This window comes from Stegostoma tigrinum, unplaced genomic scaffold (genome assembly GCF_030684315.1).
Source record: "Stegostoma tigrinum isolate sSteTig4 unplaced genomic scaffold, sSteTig4.hap1 scaffold_574, whole genome shotgun sequence".
NCBI lineage: Eukaryota > Metazoa > Chordata > Chondrichthyes > Orectolobiformes > Stegostomatidae > Stegostoma > Stegostoma tigrinum.
The window spans coordinates 4,668-15,801 of NW_026728510.1; the positions used below are offsets into that span (position 1 = coordinate 4,668).

Genomic DNA, 11,134 nt, shown 5'->3' on the forward strand with positions numbered 1-11,134 from the left:
GGAGAGGGAGGGGATGGGGAGGAGAGGGAGGGGGGAGGAGGGGATGGGGAGGGAGGGGGATGGGGAGGAGGGGTGGGAGGGGGGAGTGGGAGGGGATGGGGAGGGAGGGGATGGGGAGGGAGGGGAGAGGGAGGGGATGGGGAGGGAGGGGAGAGGGGGATGGGGAGGGGAGGGGATGGGGAGGGAGGGGAGGGGAGGGGTGGGATGGTGGGGGATGGGGGATGGGGGGAGGGTGGGGAGAGGGAGGGAGGGGAGGGTGGGAGGGGAGAGGGGAGAGGGAGGGAGGGAGGGAGAGGAGGGATGGGGAGAGGGAGGGGAGAGGGAGGGGGAGGGAGGGAGAGGGAGGGGAGTGGGAGGGAGAGGGAGGGGAGGAGGGGGGGTGGAGGGGGGGTGGAGGGGGGTGGAGGGGATGGGGGGGAGGGAGGGGACGGGGATGGGGGGGCGGGAGGGGACGGGGATGGGGGGGCGGGAGGGGACGGGGGGGCGGGAGGGGATGGGGATGGGGGGGGATGGGGATGGGGATGGGGGGGGCGGGCGGGAGGGGATGGGGGCGGGCGGGAGGGGATGGGGATGGGGGCGGGCGGGAGGGGATGGGATGGGGGCGGGCGGGAGGGGATGGGGATGGGGGCGGGCGGGATGGGATGGGGATGGGGGCGGGCGGGAGGGGATGGGGATGGGGGCGGGCGGAGGGGATGGGGATGGGGGCGGGCGGGAGGGGATGGGGATGGGGGCGGCGGGAGGGGATGGGGATGGGGGGGCGGGGGGGGATGGGGATGGGGGGGCGGGGGGGGATGGGGATGGGGGGGGAATGGGGATGGGGGGGATGGGGGGGGATGGGGGGGGAATGGGGATGGGGGGGATGGGGGGGGATGGGGGGGGAATGGGGATGGGGGGGGATGGGGGGGAATGGGGATTGGGGGGGGATGGGGGGGGATGGGGGGGGAATGGGGATGGGGGGGGATGGGGGGGGATGGGGGGGGGATGGGGGGGGAATGGGGATGGGGGGGGATGGGGGGGGATGGGGGGGGGAATGGGGATGGGGGGGATGGGGGGGGATGGGGGGGGATGGGGGGGGAATGGGGATTGGGGGGGGATGGGGGGGGAATGGGGATGGGGGGGGGATGGGGGGGGATGGGGGGGGGATGGGGATGGCGGGGGGATGGGGATGGGGGGGGGATGGGGGGGGGATGGGGATGGCGGGGGGATGGGGGGAGGGATGGGGATGGGGGGGGATGGGGGGAGGGATGGGGATGGGGGGAGGGATGGGGATGGGGGGGCGGGGGGGATGGGGGGGCGGGGTGGATGGGGGGGCGGGGCGGGGGGCGGGGGCGGGGGCGGGAGAGAGAGTTGGGAGGGAATGATTTCACTATTTCCGGCTATTCTTACCTCCTTCATGTAGCATTGCTTCTGACATTGAAAAGCCATCGCGCCAAAGCCGTTCGTTCTATTTTGAAGAAAATACTTTGACTCTTTCCCCTCTCGATCCCGAGCGGCCCGTGGCACATGCGCAGAGCTAAGTACGGAGCGGCCCGTGGCACATGCGCAGAGCTAAGTACGGAGCGGCCCGTGGCACATGCGCAGAGCTACGTACAGTGCGGCCCGTGGCACATGCGCAGAGCTACGTACAGTGCGGCCCGTACAACCGACGTCTTCTCGCGTTTGAGCCGTCGCTCCATCATCATCATTTTGGACTGCGACTTACACTGAGCTCCTGCTTTCTTCGACTGAAGAACACTTCAAAGCATTCATTTATTCATTATAATGCTGCAGGTACAAATATATTACCGTAAAATAATTAGGTGTCATCTATATCTAATTCTTAGACTGTGTACAATGTATCTAGTGGCCATTCAGCCCATCAAGTTTGTACCAACCCTACAAAGAGCATCCCATCCAGACCCAACCCCCCACCCTAAACCTGCATCTACCATGGTAAATCCCACCGAACCTTTTGGAATGTGGACCATCCGCTGGAAACCCACACAGGCATGGGGAGAATATTGCAAACTCTACATTGATGGTCACCTAATGCTGGAATGGAATCCAGGTCCGTGTGCTGTGAGGCAGCAGTGCTAACCATTATGCCATCATATGTTCAGGCCATAAAACTCGATGTTGAGTTCTGAAGGTGGCAATGTCCTCAAGCAGACATTAAGATGCTGTTCTTCCAGCTTGTCCTGAGCTTTTCTGGAGCACTGCCTTATGTCTGAGTCAGTAATGGTGACCCGGGAAGACAGTAGTATGTTGAAGTGGCAGGCAACTGGAAGTTCAGGATTACTTTTATGGACAGAACATATGTTTTCCACAAAGTGATCTCTCAGCCTGCGTTTCAAATCCTCAATGTAGAGAAGAAAACATGTTAGCAGTCAATGCAGTAGACTAGGTTGATTGAAGCGCGGAGCGGCCTGTGGGACATGCGCAGAGCAAAGTAGGGAGCTGCTTCACTTGGAAGGTGTGTCTGAAACCTTCGATAACAGGAAGGAGAAGGTAAACAGGCAAGTGTGACACTTGAGAGTGTATGGCAAGATGCTGTAGTCGTACGGGGAGGTGGGGCGGACAAGGCTGTCCAGAAGACAATGGTGTCTATGAACTTTTGACAAGGGAGGGGAATGTGTTGGGTGGTGTCATCTCACTAGAGATGTGGGAATCAGCAGCTTATGAAGAAGCAGAAATTGTCAACTCAGAAATTCTATCTTTTAAATAAGAGAATAAACCAAGACTCTTTCTGCCCTTTTGGTGTAAAAGATCCTGTGGTACTAGTTAGAAAAAGATCGAGAGAGTTTTCTATACTATAAACTAAAGCAGACAGTTACCGATATTGCAGATCTGAAATAAAAATGCAGATTGCAGGAGAAACTCAGCAGGTCTGGCAGTATCTGTGGGAAGAAAGAAGTTAACCTTTCAAGTTCAGTTCTGTGAAAAGTCACTGGGCTTAAAACATTAACCCTGCTTTCTTCCCACAGATGCTGCCAGTTCCCTCCACTGTGCTGGCTATTATGTATCCCTCCACCAACATTATTAAAACAGTTCAGCTGATAATTACCACATTGCAGGTTGTGGGAATGGGTTTTGTGGAGATTGGTTGCCGTTATTCTATGTTACAGTGTGTCTGTACTTCAACAAGTATTCAGTTGGCCTGAGGTCAGTCAAGGCACTATATAACGAAGTTTTTTCTTTTTAAAGTCATGTTAGTAGAGAAAGTTTAGATTTTGTTTGTAGATGCATTTGGAGAGTTTTTCTTCCTTTGGCAGAACAAAGTTTTGCTTTGTATTTAGGCATCCATGATACAGGAAGGATGTTCATCATTTTATCCATTTTGAGGACCTTAACATCACTTAAAAAGCTTAACACCACCTTAATATTCCAGAGAAAGGTTACTGGGAAGCCAGCTGAGACATTGGGAAAGGCCAAAGATGTGGAAGTCATACTGAATGTAATGGCTGGACCTCATTATCATCATTTCCTCCCTGGCATATGAACACAAGGGAGAGGAGCAGGAGTAGACCTTAGGGCACATTGAGTCATCTCCATCATTTCCACACAATCATAGTTAATCTCAAGCTTCAATCACTTTTCTCCCCTGCTCTTCATGACCCTCAATTCCCTGAGACACTAAACATCTGTCTACCCCTGCATTAATGTGTTCAACAATACAGCATTCACAAACCTCTGGGGCAGTGCTTTGCAAAGATTCACAAACCTTTGAATAAAGTCATTCTCCTCATTCGTGTCCTAGAAATATCTGAGATGAAACCTTGTGTGTTAGACTCACCGGCCAATGGAAACTACCCCTCAGCATCTGCTTGATCAATCTTCTTCAGAATCTTCACATGATGAAGGGTGTAAACCCAGAATGTTGCCTTTCCTGCTCCTCTGATGCTGCCTGGCCTGCTGTGTTCCTCCAGCCCCACATTGTAATGGCTCTGACTTCAGCATCTGCAGTTCTTGCTATCTCCTTCTTGTATGTGTTCACCAGCCAAATGGCAGGAAAACCAGCATCTAGACTGTGACATTAGGATCCTGATTATGGCATTAAGAGAAAAGCTATCTGGGTTTGTTGTGGAAGAAAGGAAATGTTCTGCTATTATGGCATAGTAGAAGCAGAGGGCATAATTGATGTATAACAGGTCTAGAATTAAGAATTGAAGGATGACCAAGGAACCAGTGTCACTTGTCAGTAAAACGTATTTGGTTCACTAATGTCCTTTAGGGAAGGAAACTGCCATCTTTACCTGGTCTGGCCTACCTGTGACTCCAGACCCACAGTAATGTGGTTGACTCTTAACTGCCCTCAGGGAAACTAGGGCTGAGCAAGAAATGCTATTAATGCAATAAATCCAGACAGCGGCACCTATATCTTATGAATGAGTACGAGCATAATTTCTGGGCTTCTGACTCTGTGACTTTAAAAGAAGCAGAAGACTTCCTTGCAAGTCTGGGGAGAAGAATGGGAGAACATCTTCTCTGCCTAGCCCACAGGAGTGCTGTTAAGGAGGCACTTGGCTTGAGACACCAGCTGCCAAATCGCTTTCTTTGCTGCCAACATCTGGGAAATCCAAACAGTAACAATAATATTTAAATCAAGCTCCTAATTGTGGTAGCCCAATTAAAATATGTTCATGAAATGTCCTGCCCCTCAATGCCTAGAGATTCAGATTCTTGAAAACGCACCACCATGAAACAGTAACAGGCATGTATGAATGATAATGGGAACTGCAGATGCTGGAGAATCCAAGATAATGAAATGTGAGGCTGGATGAACACAGCAGGCCCAGCAGCATCTCAAGAGCACAAAAGCTGACGTTTCGGGCCTAGACCTTTCAGAGAGAGGGATGGGGTGAGGGTTCTGGAATAAATAGGGAGAGAGGGGGAGGCGGACCAAAGGTGGAGAGAAAAGAAGATAGGTGGAGAGGAGAGTATAGGTGGGGAGTTAGGGAGGGGATAGGTCAGTCCAGGGAAGACGGACAGGTCAAGGAGGTGGGATGAGGTTAGTAGGTAGGAGATGGAGGTGCGGCTTGGGGTGGGAGGAAGGGATGGGTGAGAGGAAGAACAGGTTAGGGAGGCAGAGACAGGTTGGACTGGTTTTGGGATGCAGTGGGTGGAGGGGAAGAGCTGGGCTGGTTGTGTGGTGCAGTTGGGGGAGGGGACGAACTGGGCTGGTTTTGGGATGCGGTGGGGAAAGGGGAGATTTTGAAGCTGGTGAAGTCCACATTGATACCATTGGGCTGCAGGGTTCCCAAGCGGAATATGAGTTGCTGTTCCTGCAACCTTCGGGTGGCATCATTGTGGCACTGCAGGAGGCCCATGATGGACATGTCATCTAAAGAATGGGAGGGGGAGTGGAAATGGTTCGCGACTGGGAGGTGCAGTTGTTTATTGCGAACCGAGCGGAGGTGTTCTGCAAAGCGGTCCCCAAACCTCCGCTTGGTTTCCCCAATGTAGAGGAAGCCACACCGGGTACAATGGACACAGTATACCACATTGGCAGATGTGCAGGTGAACCTCTGCTTAATAAAGTCATCTTGGGGCCTGGGATGGGAGTAAGGGAGGAGGTGTGGGGGCAAGTGTAGCATTTCCTGCGGTTGCAGGGGAAGGTGCTGTGTGTGGTGGGGTTGGAGGGCAGTGTGGAACGAACAAGGGAGTCACGGAGAGAGTGGTCTCTCCGGAAAGCAGACAAGTGTGGGATGGAAAAATGCCTTGGGTGGTGGGGTCGGATTGTAGATGGCGGAAGTGTCGGAGGATGATGCGTTGTATCCGGAGGTTGGTGGGGTGGTGTGTGGGAACAAGGGGCATCCTCTTTGGGCGGTTGTGGCGGGGGAGGGGTGTGAGGGATGTGTTGCGGGAAACGCAGTCAAGGGCGTTCTCAACCAGTTTCTGTTTACATTTTCTAACCTCTTTTGTGTTATTTTAATACCGAATAGTAGAATCTCAGGATACAGAATGCACATTGTCACTGTAACTCAGCAGTGAGTGTCATTTACAAATACAATGTTTCATTAGTGTTATTGTTATTGCTATTTCTGCAAGCAACATCAAATGGGGGCGCTGGGGATATAAACATTGAAACCAACTTTTCCAACAGCAACTGCCATTTAAACAAGAATATGAGCCTACTTGCCTGAGGCACTGCCTTCACACCCCATAGAGATTTTTAAACAACCTCTTCAGACAGGTTGTGACACCTTGAAGCAAGTGGATTTGAACTTAGACCTTACAGCCCAGAGGTGGACCCACTACCACTGCACCACTAGAGCAATCCCTCTGCACCAATATCAATGAGTCAGCTCAACTGTTGGTTGTCCTGGTGTAACCTCATTAGCTCTGCCCCCAGGGGAATCAATGTTTTTCAGGGAAATGGCTGAGGCACAGGTAATGCACAAATCATTCCAGCTGCAATCTGAATTACATTCTACATTAAACAATGTCCACTAATAGGAAATGTTAGCTCCATGACAGGAGAACTTTGAAACCTACTTTGTAGGAAAGGTGATGACATATGCAACTGTGAATAAACATTACTGTTGATTCATTTCACAACTATGTCAACAATATTGATGAGAAGTGTGGCTGCAAGCAGAGATTAAATCTGAGCCATATATTTTTAGGGAGTAAGTTTGAGGATGTTGATCCAGTGCACATGGGCATAATCAGCGTGAGAAAGATACTGCCCTAAATCCAAAGTGATTGCAAGTGCAACATGTGAATTGTTTTTCATCACAATGTGTGAATAGGTTTTCATTTTCTGTAAGGAATATGTATTTGCAGTGGTCAAAAGTTTCCAGTTTACAATTACCTGCTCACTGCACTTACTGAAAACATTGCTCTCCCAACCGAACAATGTAATAATCGGTAACTTATCTCTTGACTCCCAGAACACGTTTGCCATTTACAAGCACAAATTGGGAACATATAACTGTTCACTTGCCTGAATGCTGCACCAACAACACATTTAAGAACCCTGACATGATTTGGATCAAAACTTATCCACACTTTCAAGGTTCGCCCCATCCACTACTGGAGCGCAGTGGCAAAATGCACTACAGCAACTCATGATAGCTCCTTCAACACCTTCCAAACGCTCAAACTCTAGCCCCCAGAAAAGCAGCATACACAAACCACCATTATCTGCAAGTTTCTCTCTAACTAACACACCATCCTGATTTGGAACTATATCTCCATTCCTTCACTGTCCCTGGATCAAACTCTGAAATTCCTTTCCTAACAGCGCCTATATCATATGGCCTGCAGTCATTCATGAAGGCAGCTCACCACTAGCTTCTCCAGGGCAATTAAGATTGGGAACAAGTGCTGGCTTTGCCAACAAGGCTTCCCCCCTGAGAATGAATAAATTAAAAAAGAAACACAAACATTCACCATCCTGACTTGGGAATATATTGCTGTTCCTTCACTGCCACCAGGTCAAAGTCCTGGAACCTCCCCCATCTTACAGTGTTGTGGGTGTCTCTACTCTACATGGACTTCAATGGTTCAAAAAGGCAGTTCACCCACACCTTTTCAAAAGTAAACAGTGTTTGGGCAATAAATGCTAGTCCAGCCACTCACGCCCATATCCACTGAATAAAATAAAAGTCTAGAGAGCAATGAAGTGGAACAAGTACATCTAAAACTGTCATAACATAAGTACATGATTGATTGCAGTGTAAAAATGTATGTTACATGACTGCATTGCCCTATACTGCCTATGAACTAAATGCAAGTAATACTGGGCCCTAATTGCTTTTGCCAGAGATAAACTTTTCTGGTCTGGTTAAATAAAGTTCTTTTACACTTGCATGGTCTTGTATTGTCTGAAAATACTTTCCCCAGTTTCCTCTAGTCTTTAGGAGCAACATTGAATTTGCTGCTCTGAAAAGGTGCCAGAAAGCATAATGTTTGTGAAGATAATAGAGCCCCAGAAAAGAAATGCGCAGGTCAGGGAACAGAAATCGTGGTTGACAGTCAGGGTCCACATTCTCCATTACAGCTGACGCAACGTCTGCAAACTCTTGCCAAGTTGTTAGTCATGCAGCAGAAGATTAAGGCTGAAGCAGATTTTAAACATATTCAGTAAGAACACAAACAAACAGAGTCTCAAGAAGTTGGTTCCAACTATCATTAAACATCTCAGTATGTATTTGAGTTTCTTGGTCATTTTCACAGACAACTATAAAGAAACGGTTCCAGAGATAGTAGGATCTGCTGTTGCTGAAGAATCTGAGACAACAAGGTATAGAGCTGGATAAACACAGCAGGCCAAGCAGCATCAGAGGAACAGGAAAGCTGATGTTTCAGGCCTAGACCATTCTTCAGGGGGTTCTGAAATAAATAGGGAGAGAGGGGGAAGCAGATAGAAGAGGGATAGAGGAGAAGATAGGCAAAGAGGAGACAGAGTGGTCAAAAAGGTGGGGATGGAGCCAGCAAAAGATGAGTGTAGGTGGAGAGTTAGGGAGGGGTTAGGTCAGTCCAGGGAGGATGAACAGGTAAAGGCGGGATGAGGTTAGTCAGTAGGAGATGGGGGTGGGGCTTGAGGTAGGAGAGGTTAGGGAGGCGGGGATGAGCTGGGCTGGTTTTGGGATGCGGTGGGGCAGGGAAGATTTTGAAGCTTGTGAAATCCACATTGATACCATTGGGCTGCAGGGTTCCCAAGCGGAATACGAGGTGCTGTTCCTGCAACCTTCGGTTGGCATCGTTGTGGCACTGCAGGAGGCCCAGGATGGACATGTTGTCTGAGGAATGGGAGGGGGGAGTTGAATTGGTTCGCGACTGGGAGGTGCAGTTGTTTAGTGCAAACCGAGCGTAGGCGTTCTGCAATGCCTCTGCTTGGTTTCCCCGATGTAGAGGAGGCCACAACGGGAATAGCGGATGCAGTATACCATATTAGCAGATGTGCAGATGAACATCTTCGTTTTTCAAGGACCGTAACATCCCCCCGAGTCGCCTCTCCACCTATCTTCTCCTCTATCCCTCTTCTATCCACCTCCCCCTCTGTCCCTATTTATTTCAGAACCCCTTTCCCCTCCCCCATTTCTGAAGAAGGGTCTAGGCCCAAAACATCAGCCTTCCTGCTCCTCTGATGCTGCTAGGCCTGCTGTGCTCATCCAGCTCTACACCTTTTTATAAAGAAACGGTTTTGTGTGAAAAGATTTTGATTTAGACAGACAGTGCAGTTAAGCTAAAATAAAGTTCAAGCCTTGAATTCTAACACTGAGATCATAGCATAAATGCATACTTAGTGAAGAGAGGAATTGGCCATATTGAGGATTTTTTTTATCATGTGTAATTTTCTGATTATAGACCTTAGTGAAATCCAACACATGTTCAAGAGCATTGATTGTTTCATTACATAACGGTACAGTTGGATAGCTATTGCTGAAATTCTGTTTTTCAAGCTACTATATTTAGTGTCCTCTGTTACAGTTGTAATAACTGTCAAATGTAAGTAGATCAAACAATGCATCAGTAACACAAACCTTTCCTCTGAACCAAATGAAGAACGCCTCATTACTGGAAAGCACTCAAACCAGCCCAAGCCCCTGGACATGTAGTGACTCCTGGCCTCATCTGGTGATTTGAAGGAAGCCACATGGTAAAGTTTCCACTTTTATTTTGTGTATTATCTGGTATCACTGGAAAAATCAAGACTTTTGCACAAATGTGATTCTTGTGATGCATAAAGCTGCTATGAAACTATTTCACATTGTAAAGCTGAAATTATTGTCACTGAATCGGAGTCACAGAAAGCTTACAGTGTAGAAGGAGGCCATTCTGCCAGTTGTGCTGCAGCGGCTCTCTGAGCATTTTAACCACCTCCTGCCTTTTTCCTGGAATGTTGCACTGTGTCTCAATCATTCATCCCATGGCCTTTTTGAATGCCTCAATTGAGTATGCCTCTACCACACTTTCAGGCAGTGCATTCGTTACACACACTACTTGCTAAGTGAAATGTTATTTCTACTTTCATTTGCTTATTTTGCAAACATTTTAGAACTGCATCCCCGGGTCAGTATTCATTACCCAGTGGGAACAGTTTCTGTCTATCCACTCTGTCCAGACCCCTTATGATCTTGAAATCATGAATCAAATCTCCTCTTAGCCTTCTCCTCTCCAAGGCAAACAGTTCCAACTCTCCAATCTTTCCTCATAACTGTCCAGGTAATGTAATCACCATGTTGCACAAAAAGATAATGCACATTCACCACACTAGAAAGTTAAGAATCATTTTGAACCTCACTAGGGTAATCATTTACCAGATTATTTAGCTGACATCAAAACTGCTGGTTACCACCCAAATTCCATATGGTAAATAATAGCTAACACTAAAACAAACATGAATAAAATAAATACAATAGTCTGACAGTTTATCGAGCCATAAAAGTTGCACAACTCAATTGTTTTAACTCAGAATTGCATGAGGATTGGAGTACAAACTGAAATAAAGATAAAAGAAATATTCCCCAAACACAAAGATTATAGGAAGTAATAATAAAATACCCAGTGAGAATAAAGTACTAGTTACAAAATAAAATCCTTGGCTCTTGGTGAAGCAATGACCTGATTTTTAAATTGCCATCAGTAGTGATTTGGAATGATGTCAGTCAGGTGAATCTTAAGGAATGAGTTTCCAGATTGAGGTTGTTAGCCAGCTCCAGTTGGGGAGTCCTGGCTGACAGATACAAACAGAAGTGTCAGGGGTTCTATTGTCTCTAGGATCCAGCTCTGTGCAAGTGTCATGTACTATACACATGTAAATAAAGAGCAACCTGGTGATGGAATACCAGCCTTTGTGGAATTATTTCACCATCGTTATTTTCAAGTCCTTCCACCGTTCCAGCCCTTGTAATCTCTGCAGTCTCCTCAGCCATAAAACCTCAAGGATATCTGTATTCATGTAATTCTGGCCTTTTAAGCTTTCACCATTTTATTTGTTCCACCATTGATGTCGATGCCATCAAATGCCTGGCTCCTAAGCTAAGGAATTCTCTCTTTAAGTCTCTCTAACACATCCTCCTTCAAGATACTCTTAAAACCTATCTTTTTCAGAAATTGTTTGGCCATCTGCCCCAATATCTTAGGTGTCAAATAGGTTTCATAAAATGCTATCAGATGCTTTACTAAATCAACTTTACAATACAAA

At 48.1% G+C, this 11,134-nt stretch overlaps 1 long non-coding RNA gene across 1 annotated transcript in view; it reads left to right on the forward strand.

The window, feature by feature from the left end:
* Positions 1 to 1,641: 1,641 nt before the first annotated feature.
* The window catches only part of LOC132208938 (uncharacterized), a 30,330-nt gene continuing 20,837 nt past the window's right edge, over positions 1,642 to 11,134 (forward strand). The window contains exon 1 of the long non-coding RNA XR_009445037.1: positions 1,642 to 1,770. This is a non-coding gene — a long non-coding RNA (uncharacterized LOC132208938). The remainder of the gene's footprint in view (positions 1,771 to 11,134) is intronic.